Source organism: Mesocricetus auratus, unplaced genomic scaffold (genome assembly GCF_017639785.1).
Source record: "Mesocricetus auratus isolate SY011 unplaced genomic scaffold, BCM_Maur_2.0 Super-Scaffold_100018, whole genome shotgun sequence".
In the NCBI taxonomy this organism is placed as follows: Eukaryota; Metazoa; Chordata; class Mammalia; order Rodentia; family Cricetidae; genus Mesocricetus; species Mesocricetus auratus.
The window spans coordinates 25,900,748-25,914,920 of record NW_024429199.1 but is presented as its reverse complement, the minus strand read 5'-3'; the positions used below and the strand labels follow the sequence as shown (position 1 = coordinate 25,914,920).

The 14,173-nt window shown below is 40.0% G+C and overlaps 1 protein-coding gene across 1 annotated transcript in view; it reads right to left on the bottom strand.

The window, feature by feature from the left end:
- The window catches only part of Pde7b (phosphodiesterase 7B), a 307,639-nt gene that overhangs the window by 157,802 nt on the left and 135,664 nt on the right, over positions 1-14,173 (bottom strand). The window lies entirely within an intron of this gene.

Below are 14,173 nucleotides of genomic sequence, written 5' to 3'. Positions count from 1 at the left end.
GAAATTGTCTCATGTAATCTAGTGTTCTGGGGTATTTGTACATTGGGCGAAGATATATTGCTGTGATTGGTTTAATAAAGAGCTGAATGGCCAATAGTTAGGCAGGAGATATAGGCGGGTCTTCTGGTCATAGAGAGGACCCTGGGAGGAAGAGAGGAAAGAAGCCAGCCAGACTTAGGGAGAGAGGATGTACAGAATGAGACAGAGGTAAAAGTCACATTGTAGAAGGTAGATTAATAAAAATATGGGGTTAATGTAAGTGAAAAGACCTAATTAGGAACAAGCCTAAGCTATAGGCCAAGCTTTTATAATTAGTAAGAAGTCTTTGTGCAATTATTTGTGAGCTGGTGGCCCAATGAAAAATCCAACTATAGTCTAGGGTGGTCTTATGTGGTCAAGGATAGCCTTTAACTTCTGGTTTTCCTGGCATTACGTCCAGAGTGTGAGGACTAAACATACATGCAGTCATGCTGGATTTTGTGGTACAGTGGATTGAACCCAGGGGCTCTGTGCACGATAGGCAAGCATTCTGTTAATGAAGGTACATCCCAGCTCTAGTTCCTAGCCTTAATTTTTTAAAATAAATTTAGTAGAGAGAAGGAACTACAGTGCCACCATACAAATGTGTCATAATTAGTTTTTATTGATAATGATGACTATGATCAACTTTTTTCATTACAATTTTCTCCCTAATTTGACAACTAAAAATAATCTTTGAAATTCATATTAAGCTTTAAAATGATTATGTGCATAGGAGTGCAGAAATGCAGAATTCTGCATTTGTTTTTTTTTTATTTAACAGGTTTTAAAAGCTGAACTCCAGTGATTTTAAAACTTTCAGACCATTCTTATTTGCTTTGTCATGTGAGTTGACACTGTGTTCCTAGCAAGCTAATTGTTTAGGAAGAATTCTCTTTGGGAGAGTTCTTAGGATTCAAACAGAGCAAAGAGAGAGGAGACAGAGGGGAACCACAGTTTCAAGAGAATTCAGAAATATAGAACTATTTCCATAGGATCATGCAATAGGCAGTCTTGGGTTGCTACACCAAAATACCACAGGGCTGGGTGATTTAAAGAGCAGAAATGGATTTTTCACATTCTAGCAGCTTCGAAGTCCAGTGTCAGTTGTCAGAAGGGCCTGGCGTCAGTGAGGCACTCTCTAACTTGCGGGTGGCTGCCTTTCTCCTGTGTACTTAAATGACAGAGGAGGAGAGGAAACAAAGGCTGTGATTCCTTGAAGAAAGCATCTCATGACTGAAGGGAGACCAGAGAGTCATCCAATTTTTAAAATGTTTAAAAATGTCTTTCTCTGATCATGTTGAGGAGAAAGATTTTCTTCAATAATTTCTTTCTATTATTGTCTATTTTTTTGAAACAGAGTCTTACTGTATGTTTCTCTATCCCATAATCCCCCTGCTGTAACCTCCCAAGCTCCACATTTGCTCTTGCTTTTATTTCTTGGAACAGGGTCTCATTTGGGCCAGGCTTGCGTGGGACTTGCCATTTAGCCAGGGACGATGGCCTTGCATCTGGTCCTCTCACCTCCAACCACAGGTATGGGGTTGCGGCCATACATTGCCTTACTTAGCTTACTTTACTGCTTTCATTTTAAAATTACATTTATTTGTGTGTGTGTGTGTGTGTTTGCACTGAGGGTACATAGAAATAGAGGTCAGAGGACAACTTTCTGGTTTTGCCTTTCTCCTTCATGTTCATGAAACTTGGACATCAAACTGAGGTCCTCCAGCTCGGTGGCAAGCACCCTTAACCACTGAGTTGTCTCCAGCACTTCTTGCTGAGGGCAATGGCAAAGGTGACCCTATTCCTTATAACAACTCACTTGATCACTGGTCCTGCCACTGACTGCCATGGCTATGTTAACAGGGTCTGTTAACAGGAGATCTTCAGGGCAGTTTTTTCCCCAGGTTAAAAAAAAAAGAAAGAAAAACCAAAAACTGCAGCTCTGCCTTTCCCCACCTCCATTTTGGTCTAAACAATCAGAGAATGATGGTATGGAATTGACCGACTGAGTTTACAGATCTACCTGAGAGATACTGAACAGGTAGTTTCTCTTTGGAGCCAGTGAATAAGGCTGCAAACCATTTCACAGTGGCAGCTGTGTCTGTTTGCCAAACAGCCTGAGCAGGAATGGAAAGAAAAGAGCCTTAAGTGTTTCCAAGTGTTAAGGAAATGCCTTGGGTCATTATTTGCATGGACCACAGTCCATGTGGGCCATTCAGGTCTGGCTTCCAGCTGACGCTGGCCCTGTAGGAGCATATGCACAGAAGCATCTGGGGAACAGTGGGTTAGGTATATCTGATTCCTGGCCCTTAGAGTCTTTGGCTTTACTTTCACACGATGCCGCTAGTCACTTGGGTATACACGTGAACTTGTCAAATATAAACCCACAAATTTCCCATCACGTTCATCCGACACCTTCTTTTCAAAGGTGTTACAGAATATTCAAAGGGCTTGCTTCAAGTACATTTCATTCTTGTGCTCTTAGCTTTGAGGACAGAAGGTATTTGAGTCCCTGAGATCTGCCACCGAGCACCCCCAAAGTGGTCTAGATTACAATGTACACGGAATTGGTGCTATTGTGTTTGTGGTGAAAGTACGGAGAGAGTTCTGTGTGGGGCAGCCACAGCATTTCTGAGAAACCTCAGAAGGGACACTTGTGTTGCAAAATCGAGTACTCCTTTTGACCTCAACCATAGTTTGGTTTTCTTGAAATTATTGAAGGGTTAGAACTTTCCCCCCATTAGCATGGTTGGTAAAGTCACGTTTTGCCTCAAGAGTTCAAACGTGCAAGAACAGAAACTGTTTGAGGCTTCTCTCTAGATTTAGCCTGTTGCTGCGTCTTTCTTATTGCTATCTCTTGGTCAAATGTCCCACTTCTGTCTCCTTTTATTCACACTGGCACTTCTTGAGGGCTTGCTTTCTATAAATCCTTTGAAGACGGTTTTCAGTAGCAAAGTCAAGCATGATGCAGTAGACCAGGGAAGTGGGTAAACTCAGTTCTTAGGTAATTGGGTGTCCTAAATGAAGGCACACATGGAAAGTATATAGAATAAAGCCAAGCCCAGAGCAGGTCTTTGATCGTTTGTTATCATCTCTTCTAGATCACTGCTCACGTCTCTATAACGTCTCACCAACCCTTCTGGCCCTAGGCACCAGCCGGTGTGAGAAGGGAACTGTGTAAGGAGAAAGGCCGGACAGGCAAACACAAAGAAGAGTGAAGGGTATGGCTTTGATGTGGCATGGCATAGGAGTCGGGACAAAAAGAAGACAAAGATAAAAGGGGGAATGGATGAAGGAAGTGCAGGGCTGGGATGTAGTTCATTGGTACAGCCTTGGGCTAGCATTCATGAGGCCCTAGGTTTGATCCCCAGTACCATATAAACCAGGATGATGGGAGATACCCATGCTCTTAGCATTTGGGGTGCAGAGCCAGGAACTCAAGGCCATTCTTGGTTACATGGTGAGTTCAAGGCCCTCTTGGTCTCTGGAAAAAAAACCAAAGTGTAAAATTTTACTAGTCATGACACCCCTGCCTCTGTGTGTGTGTGTGTGTGTGTGTGTGTGTGTATACTTGTGTGTATGGGCATGTGGAAGGCAGAAGACAGCCCCAGATAGCCTTCTTCAAGCACTTCCCACCTTCTTTCTTTCTTTCTTTTTTTTTTTTTTTGAGACAGCCTCCCACTGGCCTGGAACTCTCTAAGTAGGCTATGCTAGTTGGCCAGTGAGTCCCAGGGATCTGTCTGTGGCATCTCAGCTCTGGGATTACACGTGAGTACCAACATATTCCCCCCCCCTCTTTTTTTTCATCATAGTATCTGGGGATGGAGTTCGGGTCTGGTGCTTTCAAGGGAAAACACTTCACTAAGTGGTCCCTCCAGTTCCACCAGCTCAACTGGTCACCATCTTCAAGATTCTCTATGATCTTGGTGGCTCCAGGCCCTTTCGTCCGTTTATTAGTCAACTGCCAACTCTTCCTCTTGGTCTACCTTATAACACTATAACACGTGTTTCCTGATCTAATTCTATAAACCATGGCCTAAAATGTTATTTTTTTTTTTAATTTTACTTTTTGCTGGATACTAAATAGACATGGGCAGTGAAAGTTGAGCGAACTTTTCCCTAAATCCATTAGAACACAATTATTCCAAGAGGGGAATTGTTTAAAAATGTCTTCTCTCCCAACTCTCCAGCAAAGTACGTAGTCACCAAATTATCTAGAACTCTTGTAATGAGGCATTGCCACCTACCAGCCAGCGAGCGCCCTTATGGACATTACAAAAAGCCTATTCCTGCGGGTAAACAAAGCACTCTGGGAAACTCTCGTCTTTTTCAGGCCCGATAACATCACTTAAGGCATTAAAGAAACAATTTTGTAGATGGTGTTTTTGTAGCCTGAACAAAAAAATAAAACAAATTTAAATCCTCCCCCTTCTCCCCCCTGTATCTTTTTCCCCTTTCTCCCTTCCTCTCCTTTTCTTCTTTTGTCTTGGGATGGTTCTTCTAATGAGAGGACTCGAAAGTCTCTTATAGTAATTTTGGCTGATTTGGATACTGAAAAAGATTGTAGATGTTTACAGTATTGAAAAGGAACAAGAAATAGTCTTCCCCTGTCTTGTGAGAGAGCAGGATGGCGCAGAGAAGGTAAGGACTCTGATCAGACACAGGGGACAGCTAGCACTATGACACCATTCTAAACAGTTCACCTCAATTGCTCTGTTGAAGAGTGGGTGAAATCATTGCTAAGGGTGTGGGTGCGGTTGTCTGGGAGACAGGTTTGGGGTCTACATCAAAGGCTTATTATAGAGGATGGTCTTAAGCATTGACTTCTCTTTAGGGTTCTCCTGAGCTCGTAGGGACACAATTCATATTTGGAATTATGAGATATCTCTGAGCTTTGTGAAACTGGCAGTGTCCTATCGGTTGGGTGTGGTGGTTACCTGATTGATTAATGATCAGTGGCCTCAATGGGCATCTGAAAAAGGACTCCTAATTTGGGAAACGAAGGGTCTCATTGTGGCCTGCTGGAAGCTTGGCATGGTACAGCACGAATAAACAGCTAATTAGAAACAAAACCCAAAACCAAGCAAACAGTTTGAGAGTCCTTGGCAGAGGAACAAAAGAAGTGGGAAAGACCCTACTGTACGAACTACCTTTCTTTGAAAACCCAAGTGAAGCAGAGACATGGACTCATTGATCACACAAGAGGGTGTCAGGGGATGGAATCCCAGGCCAGACAATGCAGGATCATAGGATAACTTCTGATGTCATTCCAAGTGTGACTGTCAGGATGGTCTATTCGATTTCCTGAGTGGTTTCAAGAGAAGAGTGGTGAGATCTAAGATAGTTTGCATAAGACCACCCTGGTAGCTCTGGGGAAACAGGATTGTACAGGAGCCAAAGGGGAAACAGAAATTAACCAAGGGGCCAATAAAATTCAAAGCAGAAGAGACAGTGGCTTAGCTCTAATGCAGTAGTGACAACACCGGTGGGAAAATAGACAGTTTTGAAAAATATTTTGGAGGCAGGTTCCCTAGATCATCCTAGTGGATGTGGTCTGTGAAAGCAAAGAAATTGTTTTGATCTACTTACACATTTTGGCTGCATGTTTCACATTTGGGATGACTTTTAGATATCCAAGTACATGTCAAGTAGGCAGTCTGAGTAAGGACTACAAAACAAAAGATAGTCCTTTGATTCATTGGGGGATGATTGTACAACACAGTGTTTACAAAGAAACAAAACTGCTAGACAACTCAGTCCAATCATCCAGCCAAATGGCACTTCGAGAAGTATATACTGAGAAGGCTAAGGACAAAGAGATTGGAAAGACAAAGGCTATGTTAGTTAGCTTTTGTCAACGTGACACAGTTAGGGTAATCAGGAAGAAGGACCCTCAGTTGAGGAAGTGTTTCCATCAGATTGGCCTGGTAGGCAGTTCTTGGTGAATGATTGATGTGGGATGGTCCAGCCCACTGTGGACAGAATCACCCTTAGGCAGGTAGTCCTGAAAGGCATAAGAGAGCTAGCTGAATGTGAGCCAGCAGAGGAAACAACTTTTCTGTATGTCTCTGTCAGCCCCTGCTGTGAACTTCCTGTATGGTAACCTTCAACGAGGAATTGTAAGCAAAAAGTAAAACAACAACACAATCCCTTTCCTTACCCTTGGTACTTTTGTCATGACATTTATTACAGCAGCAGAGAAGCATATAGAGACAAACGCTTCCTACTCGGAGAAATATTACTAGAGAGAGAGTCAGGCCACAATACCATTGTTAAAGTTCAATGCTATGCAGATTGAGGAATTAAGTGAATTATACCAGAGTTTCCAGGGACAGCAGGATGAGAAGTGACCCTAAAGATGGTCATTTGATGGGCCTGATTCTCCTGTCCACCGTGTGGGTGCTTATTAGAGACCACAGGAGGGAGATGTGGTTGGTGCAGCATATTATATGGATAAAACCTTTGCAGTATGTAAAGACTCTTTGCTCTTGAACAAGGCAATGACTATCATGGAGCTTGACTTTCTCTGTGAAGAGAGGGACTGGAATTGATCAGCAGGCTTCTTCTGAGAGACAGTTTGGCAAGAGAGCAAGGCCCATGAGAATAGTTTTTCAATACATGTAAGGGCTACTCAGTATTATGGATTCTTCAATGTATTAAGTGGCTTATATGCATACACTTACAAGCATATATATATATATGTATATATATATATATCCAAAGACTAGTGGAAATAAACCTTTAAAAACTCTTGGTTCAAAATAAGATCTCTGATAAAATTATGTAGATCATTACAGGTTTTAAGCTTTTGTTTTTACTTCAATTCTTCCAGCTCACTGGGAGAGTGGAGCAAGGATTTCAAGCAGGATTTTCCAGAGCCGTGGTTCTCAACCTCCCTAATGCTGCAACCATTTAACACAGTTCCTCATGTTTTGGTGACTCCGCCAACTGTAAAATTATTTTATTGCTAGTTCATAACTGTAACTTTGCTACTGTTATGAATCATAATGTAAATATCTGGTGTGCAGGGTATCCGATACGTGATCCCTTTGGGGTCACATCCCACAGATTGAGAACCACTGCTCTTGGGCTTCCTTCTTGCTTCCACTGACTAAACATCAGTTTGAACAGTGACCTGTGCACAAGTATTTCTCATGTACGCTGTGGGAGTGAGGTGAAAGATTGTGGCACCCGGTTCGGTTCTAGCAGAACAATGGGGAAAGATGAACTGAAGAGGGGCATTATATTCTTTTAGTGAAGTAATAGGGTTAGGCTATGTTAGTCAAGTTCTCTAATTAATCCTGGGTAAAAATAAAACACCTAAAATCATTATTGATAAAGTGACAAAGTTCCACAGACAGGAGATTTCATAATACACACAATACAGATGTCGAAAGTGTATTAGTGATATGCAGATCTTTAGCAGGTCAAAAATCATCCCTAATAGATATATTTCAACCACAGGTGACTTTTTCTCTGTCTCATTTTTAGCTGTACTAACCAGTCCATTTCTTTGCTACTTATTTTCATGATTTGTGAGATGACCAAGAAATCCATTTTTCAGGGAATTAGTTTCTTATTCACATGAAGCCATGTAAGTCTTCTGAGGCACCTTGTAATTTACCAAAGAAAATTGTCCAAATGTCCTTGCCTTCATCCATCCTACTTAGTTGAGCCATTTTTACACAGAGAATCACTTATTAACCTCAAAAGCAGGTCATTTTTAATAACAGAGCTTTGCATTTCTGTAATGTTTACTTCTAGGGTCATATTGTAAAGAATCTTCTTTTATATACATGATAACTCTGTGAATTACATGAAGGCAGAGATTACACTTTTCCTAAAAGTAGAGACTACCTGGGTTGGTATCCATAGAAATGGGGATGTGCCTCCCTGATTAATGCTGGGACTAGATGTATTCTGACTCATTATTTTGCCCTGCCAACCATGCTGGGATAGGATTTCTGTTGGATTCAAATGATTTGTCCCAAGATGCATGAAAAGCTAGAGCCATAGGTCAGAAGACACCTGTGACCTATTAAATTCTCAATTACTGTTTAATATGTCTCAATTGTTCTGGTTACTTTATCCACTGCTATCACAGTCTCTTACTTCCCAGGGCTGTGAAACTAATGTCCAAAGGTATGTTGAAATAGAACATATTCGAGCTAAGGACGCTTGAAGTAGAAGTACTAGTGTAGAAGAATGTAGATATTTTTGTCCTCAGGAAACACATTAATTTTCTTCTTGTCCACATTTAGGTTAAACTTTTAATGATAAAGTGGAACATGACCAATTCCTTCTTAAACTTTCTTAAGCACTCCCTTGCCTATCAGAAGGCTCTGCATGCTCACCTGTGTGCCTAATGGCACTTCCGTCTTGTCTTTGTATAACCTTGGTCAACAAGCTCAAGTAGTTACATAGGATAGAAAAAAATCTGCCAAGGCAGAGATTAAAGTTTATGTGGTTTCCCTTCAGAGGCAACATCAAAGAAGTCAGCTGCATCATAACCTTTAGCTAGTAGTAAGAACAGGGGAAATGCCTTAAGTGATTGTTTTTCTTCTCACTCACACTTCCTTATTGTTTCTGAACTTGGGAAAAGATTATTTGCATGAATTTCCTTTGTATAGAAAAAACTATTTTTTAAAATTATTTTGATGACTATGGTAATTAGAAATTATTATATTTCCTGGACTGTTGGGGGTATTTTAGGCAATGGCTCTTCTGTGAAATAGCTTTAGGATCCTGTGGGTGTTAAGTTTTCTGATAGCACTTAGCAGATTTTCAGGTCACTTGTACTGTTTTCAAGGTGATTGGCTATAGCAACCTGTCACTTCCTTTAATTCTGCTGCTAGAATGGGGTGTGTAAGCAGATACCAAGAAGTGAGCTGTGTCTTTGAAGTACAGTGCTTTTAAATAGGTAAAGTTAGTTATTTCTCAGTTACATCTAGCTTAGAAGTTGCATTACTATAATGGAAGGGAACTTCTTTTAGAATGCAGAGAAACTCCTTGGTCTCCTCCTGCCCCTCCCCAGAATCGTTGTAGTTTACTTCTGGCTTTCTCGGTCTGTTCTGGATGAGTGAACTTGCCAAAGGCATACCTGTCCCACACTTAGGTAGAGGTGAGGCATAATGTAGTGGCAAAACCAGGAGTTTTGCAGCAGAACTCAGGAGCGATTCTATCTCTGCCCTACAATGTAGCACTGGGTAATAACTCTATCTCTCAAGTCTTATTTCCTCAACTCAAAAGTGAGAATAAAAAAAATACCTTCCAAAGATTACAAGAGAAGGGGAGGTATGTGATATCATATGTTGTATTTATTGAGTATCTATTATATGCCAAATATGCAGCTACCAATCAGAATGGAATGATAGGTCCTGTAGACATGGATGCCTTTTGCTCTCATCAGTTATCTTTATACAGCTGTCCTGATGAACTCTTCATTTATTGTTCAAGTGCCTTTGAAACTAATGGGAAGGGAGAACAGAACCAATCATAGAGAATCTACTAGTCCCAGATACTGAGTTAGATATTTTAGTTAGATTGTGTTATCTAATCATAACGGTTAGATAACAGGACCTGTTTTCTTTATTGCATAGATAAAAAGAAAAGCACAGGCATACTGTTGTATATTTTTCTATATATCAGAGATGGAAGATGAATGGAGCAAATTTAGTATAACTGAGACCTTAACTCTGTGAGAATAAGTTATATCCCTGATGGTAATAATTGAGCTCCTTTCTTTTTATTTATTAATAGATCAATCATGGTGTTTTTCTTTTATAGAGTTAAAATAGTAACATGGAAATGCCCTTTTTATACACAGTCAAATATATTAAATTAATTTCATTCTACTTAACACAGACATTTTCCCAGACCTTTGGAGGAGCTAAAGTCTAATTGCTTTGTTTGGGTCATAACACATACCTAGAATGGCTTTGCTGTAGGAACTATTGTTTGGTTTAGAAATTTTTTTTGGTTTTACGAGACAGGGTTTCTCTGAATTGTTTTGGAGGCTGTCGGTCCAGCCCGGCCTCGAACTCACAGAGATCAGCATGCCTCTGCCTCCCGAGTGCTGTGATTAAAGGCGTGCGCCACCACCGCCTGGCTTGGTTTAGAAAAATTTGCTTAGGTCATTCTGAAGAATTTGCAGAAAAATAAAGTTGCCAAAGGCCTGGTTAAAAATTGTATTTTCAAGAATTATACCAAGAATGGAAAGAATCTGGGAACCAAGGATGTATATTTACCTGGTCACAGGAACAATAGTGTTTATCTGAATGCAAGGGAAGCAGCCACTGTCACCCCTCGTTCTTTAAGCAGCTGACAATCTCTTCTCCATCCTCTTGTTAACCCATGTGCTGTGTGGGCAATCTTACCACCTTTCTCTTATTTTCAATTTTACTACGTATTCTCCAGAGGAAGAGGTACTTGGAAAACAATCTTTTGGGGTTCTTCCTTCTCAAAGGAAGGTGCAAATTAGATGTAGCAAATTCGTAATTCCGTTTCCATCTTTAAAAGGAACTATCTATCACCCAGTTATTGGTCTGCTCTGTCACCTTGAGTCAGAAAATGGCTCCATCTGGTTTATTTAGTTTTTGATAGCTCACGCTTCAAAGAAAAGCAAGGGTTATATCTGCAGACAATTGTGTAAGTCTGTGCAAGCAAAAATAAAACTCTCCCCGACCCCTGCAGGGATCAGAATATATATCCTGAAGCTGGAGAGATCTGCTGACGTCTGTAGTGGTTTGCTGACTCCCAGCAGGCTTGACTCAGGAAAAAGAATTCCACCAGCATCTAGAAAAACTGTGCCCAGGAAAAAAGATTACCACACAAACACAATGAAATGGGCTCTGGTGTTACTTTTGGTCTTAGAATTCTTTGTGTGTTTCTGTGTTTGCAACACGCACACATATGCATATTTTAATGCCAACATCCATATGCAACATCATCTTTTTAGAATTTCTTGTAGCTCTAATTCTGGGTTTAAGTGTTCAGACAGGATTCTGGCAGCCACTCCTCACATGCAACTGGTTTAACTTTCCATGGATGTCCACGTGGACTCCCCAAGGTCAGGCTTAGTTCTTAATTCATGGAAAAATATCAGAAGGCCAATGTGTTTTATATGTTATTTTTTCAAAAAGCTAAGACTGACTGCATGCAAATACTAATCATTAATGCTTTTTTTTTTGCCCATAATTTTTATTCTATCTGCTTTCAAATGAGTTTGTTTTCTAATCATGCCTCAGTTATGCAAACACTGTTTGCTTTGGATGCCCCATTTGCAATGCAAAGATAATAATCTTTGCCACCTCCATCAGGTCACAGTGACATTTAAAAAGTAATGCATAGAGGTCTGCATGAGCCCAAAGCTCTTTGTAACACAACAGGCAAATGATTTTCAAAGTGGCTAGAAGTCACATACTAGGTATGACTCTATAAAAACATGCAAAGCATTATAACATTTCACTCATAAATTATGCAATTAGAAATCATTTGAAAATGAATGCCATATGCATCATATGTATAAATGTACACGACAAAAGAAAAAATGTACTCACACACTGATTAAATATTTGTTAGGAAATAGTCCCACTGAAAATCTTAGAAAATAATGTTCATTCTTTGTGTAATATTGGCAGTAACTATTCTATGTAATTTTAGTTTCTCCTATATAATTCAAATTTTCTTTAAAAAAAAACCAAACCAAAAATCAAACAAGCACAGTCCTTCCAAAATCAGAAAAACAAATTTGACAAATATCTTTAAAAAACAAACAAAGCAAAACACTACTGGATAAGGGGAAGAGACATACACAGACTGCCCACTTCTAAGCTGTGAGCAACAAATTCCTCTGAATCCTAAAAGAATGAGTTTGGGCAAGACATGAATGAAACGAAAGAGTTTATGCAATTTGATGTTGAACATAGAGGCCTTGGGCTTGCCAATTGGAGCAAGAGGAAGAGCTCAGAGAAAACCTGTCATCTCAGAAGAATTTTCAAAGTTTCTCCCCACAGCCAGAATCTTTATTTATTCACAGCTTGCAAGGTACAGCTGCCATCAGAACTAGTCACGTCTCTTCAGCCTAGCCCACTGAGTTCTAACAAATTCAGTGTGTTCACAAAGGCTATAAGGAAGATTCTGGAAAGTAAGTTACCATTATTTCACCTTAAGTCTATCTGAGTGGATGTGAGTTCTAACTTGCTGTAGCTTTAGCAGTGACAGCTTTCCCCCAGACCCAATTCCTGCCTTGTGCAATACTTTTTTCTTTTGCAGACTGATCTCCACACATGTTTTAGGGATGATGATGCCTTTGTCTTGTCCAAGACTCATATCCTGCTTCCTAGGATCGAGTGTGATGGCCTTTCACGTAATATTGTGGTCATCTGTGATCATTTATAGTAGGATGCTTGTCTACCGTCTCTGGGCCCAGGGCCACTAAGGGCTTTATAGGTGGGACTCTCTGGGTAAGAACTGCTGTGAGCCTTCTCAATTAAAAAACAAAAAAAAGCCTCTCCGGTCACCAGAATTTGTGATGAAAGAGAAAGACCTTAGTCTTGGCCCTAACTGCCCATGTTTTCATCCCATAAAAGAACTGATGAAAGGAGGAAGAGACCTTTAAGATTTATTGCAAGGAAATTTTAATTTAACATATTGCATAATTTATAGTCAAATTTGTTGTTTATAAAATAATACCTTGGCTTGTCTTAGAGAAGTGACTACATACACATTGGAATTTTAAAATAAAAAGATGAAAAGAGTTTTTTTTCCCCACTCTGACTATTGTAATTCTCAAAGGCGGACATTTGTGTTCCTTCTACACATGTTACATCAAAGATAACATGATTTGTGCATCTGCTTTGAAAAATAGGCCGCGTCTGTAAGCCATTATTAGCTTTTGTCTTCTTCTTTAGCTATATTGGAAGAAATCCTTGAGTGCTTCATGTCTCCATTTTTCTAACTGTAAAATGGGGCTAATTCTGTATTCTGCAGTGAAAAACAATAACAGAAAAAGGTCATAGAATATAGGTGCTAAGTTGCTATTAATGATAGTGAGGCAACTATTTATACATAGTTTCTTAGAGTCCTTTCTCCAGCCAAGGGAATGATGTTTGCCATAGTTTTCCGTTAACTATCTCTTTCTACTGAGGCCGTAACACTCTCCTGACTGAAATGATTAAACTTCCAAAGACCAAGGTTTTTGCTCAAAGTCGTCTGTGTAAGCACCCTTAAGAAATGAAACAGACATGGGACACACACTTCTTACTCTCTTTTACATATCATTATTTTGAAACTCTAAGGCTTTCCGTATCTGCTGGATCTCCACCAACTACAGAGTGAAAACATTCTAAAAAAAAGTGATCTCTGAAGTGAATCTTTTCTGGTCTTTATTTTCCCCAATAGTACAGCATAACAATTATTTCCATAGTTCTTACATGTATTTAATGTTATATGTAATTTAGAAAACACTGTGCCAATTTGTGTAATGGCCTTGGGCATCAGTGATTTTGGTATCTGTCCTAGTTAGTTTTATATTACTATAATAAAACCGTGACCAAAAGCAATATGAGGAGGAGAGGGTTTATTTCAACTTAAAGTAATACTATAGAACCCCATGAAGATCATGAGGAGAAGTCTGGACAGAAAGTCTAGAAAGGAATGTTAAGGTAGAAAGGTAGAAAGAGATTATGGAGGAGTGTTGCTAACCGTGTTGTTCCTCAAGGTTTGCTCAGATTGCCTTCTTGCATACCCCAGGGCCACCTACTCAGGGACAGCACCACCTGTAGTAAGCTTCTCTCCTATATTAACCACCAATAAAGAAAATGCTCCCACAGGCTTACCCATAGGGCAATCTGAGGGAAGCCGTTCCTCAACTGAGGGCACCTATTCCCAGATGACTCCAGCTTGTATCAAGTTGACAGAAACAAACAGAAACCCAAACAACCAGTACAACATCTTTGAGGTTTCCAGAATTCATTTCTGTGGACTGCATTTATAAATAGATATATTAATAAAATGGGAGTAAGTCAGTAGTGAATAAACAGTCCTTCCCTCCTTGGCTGCCTTGATCACACACTAAGTCTGTATGTCAATTTCTGAAAGAATGTTAATTTTTCTTCTACTATCCAGACATTGATGATAAGAAGCAAGACCT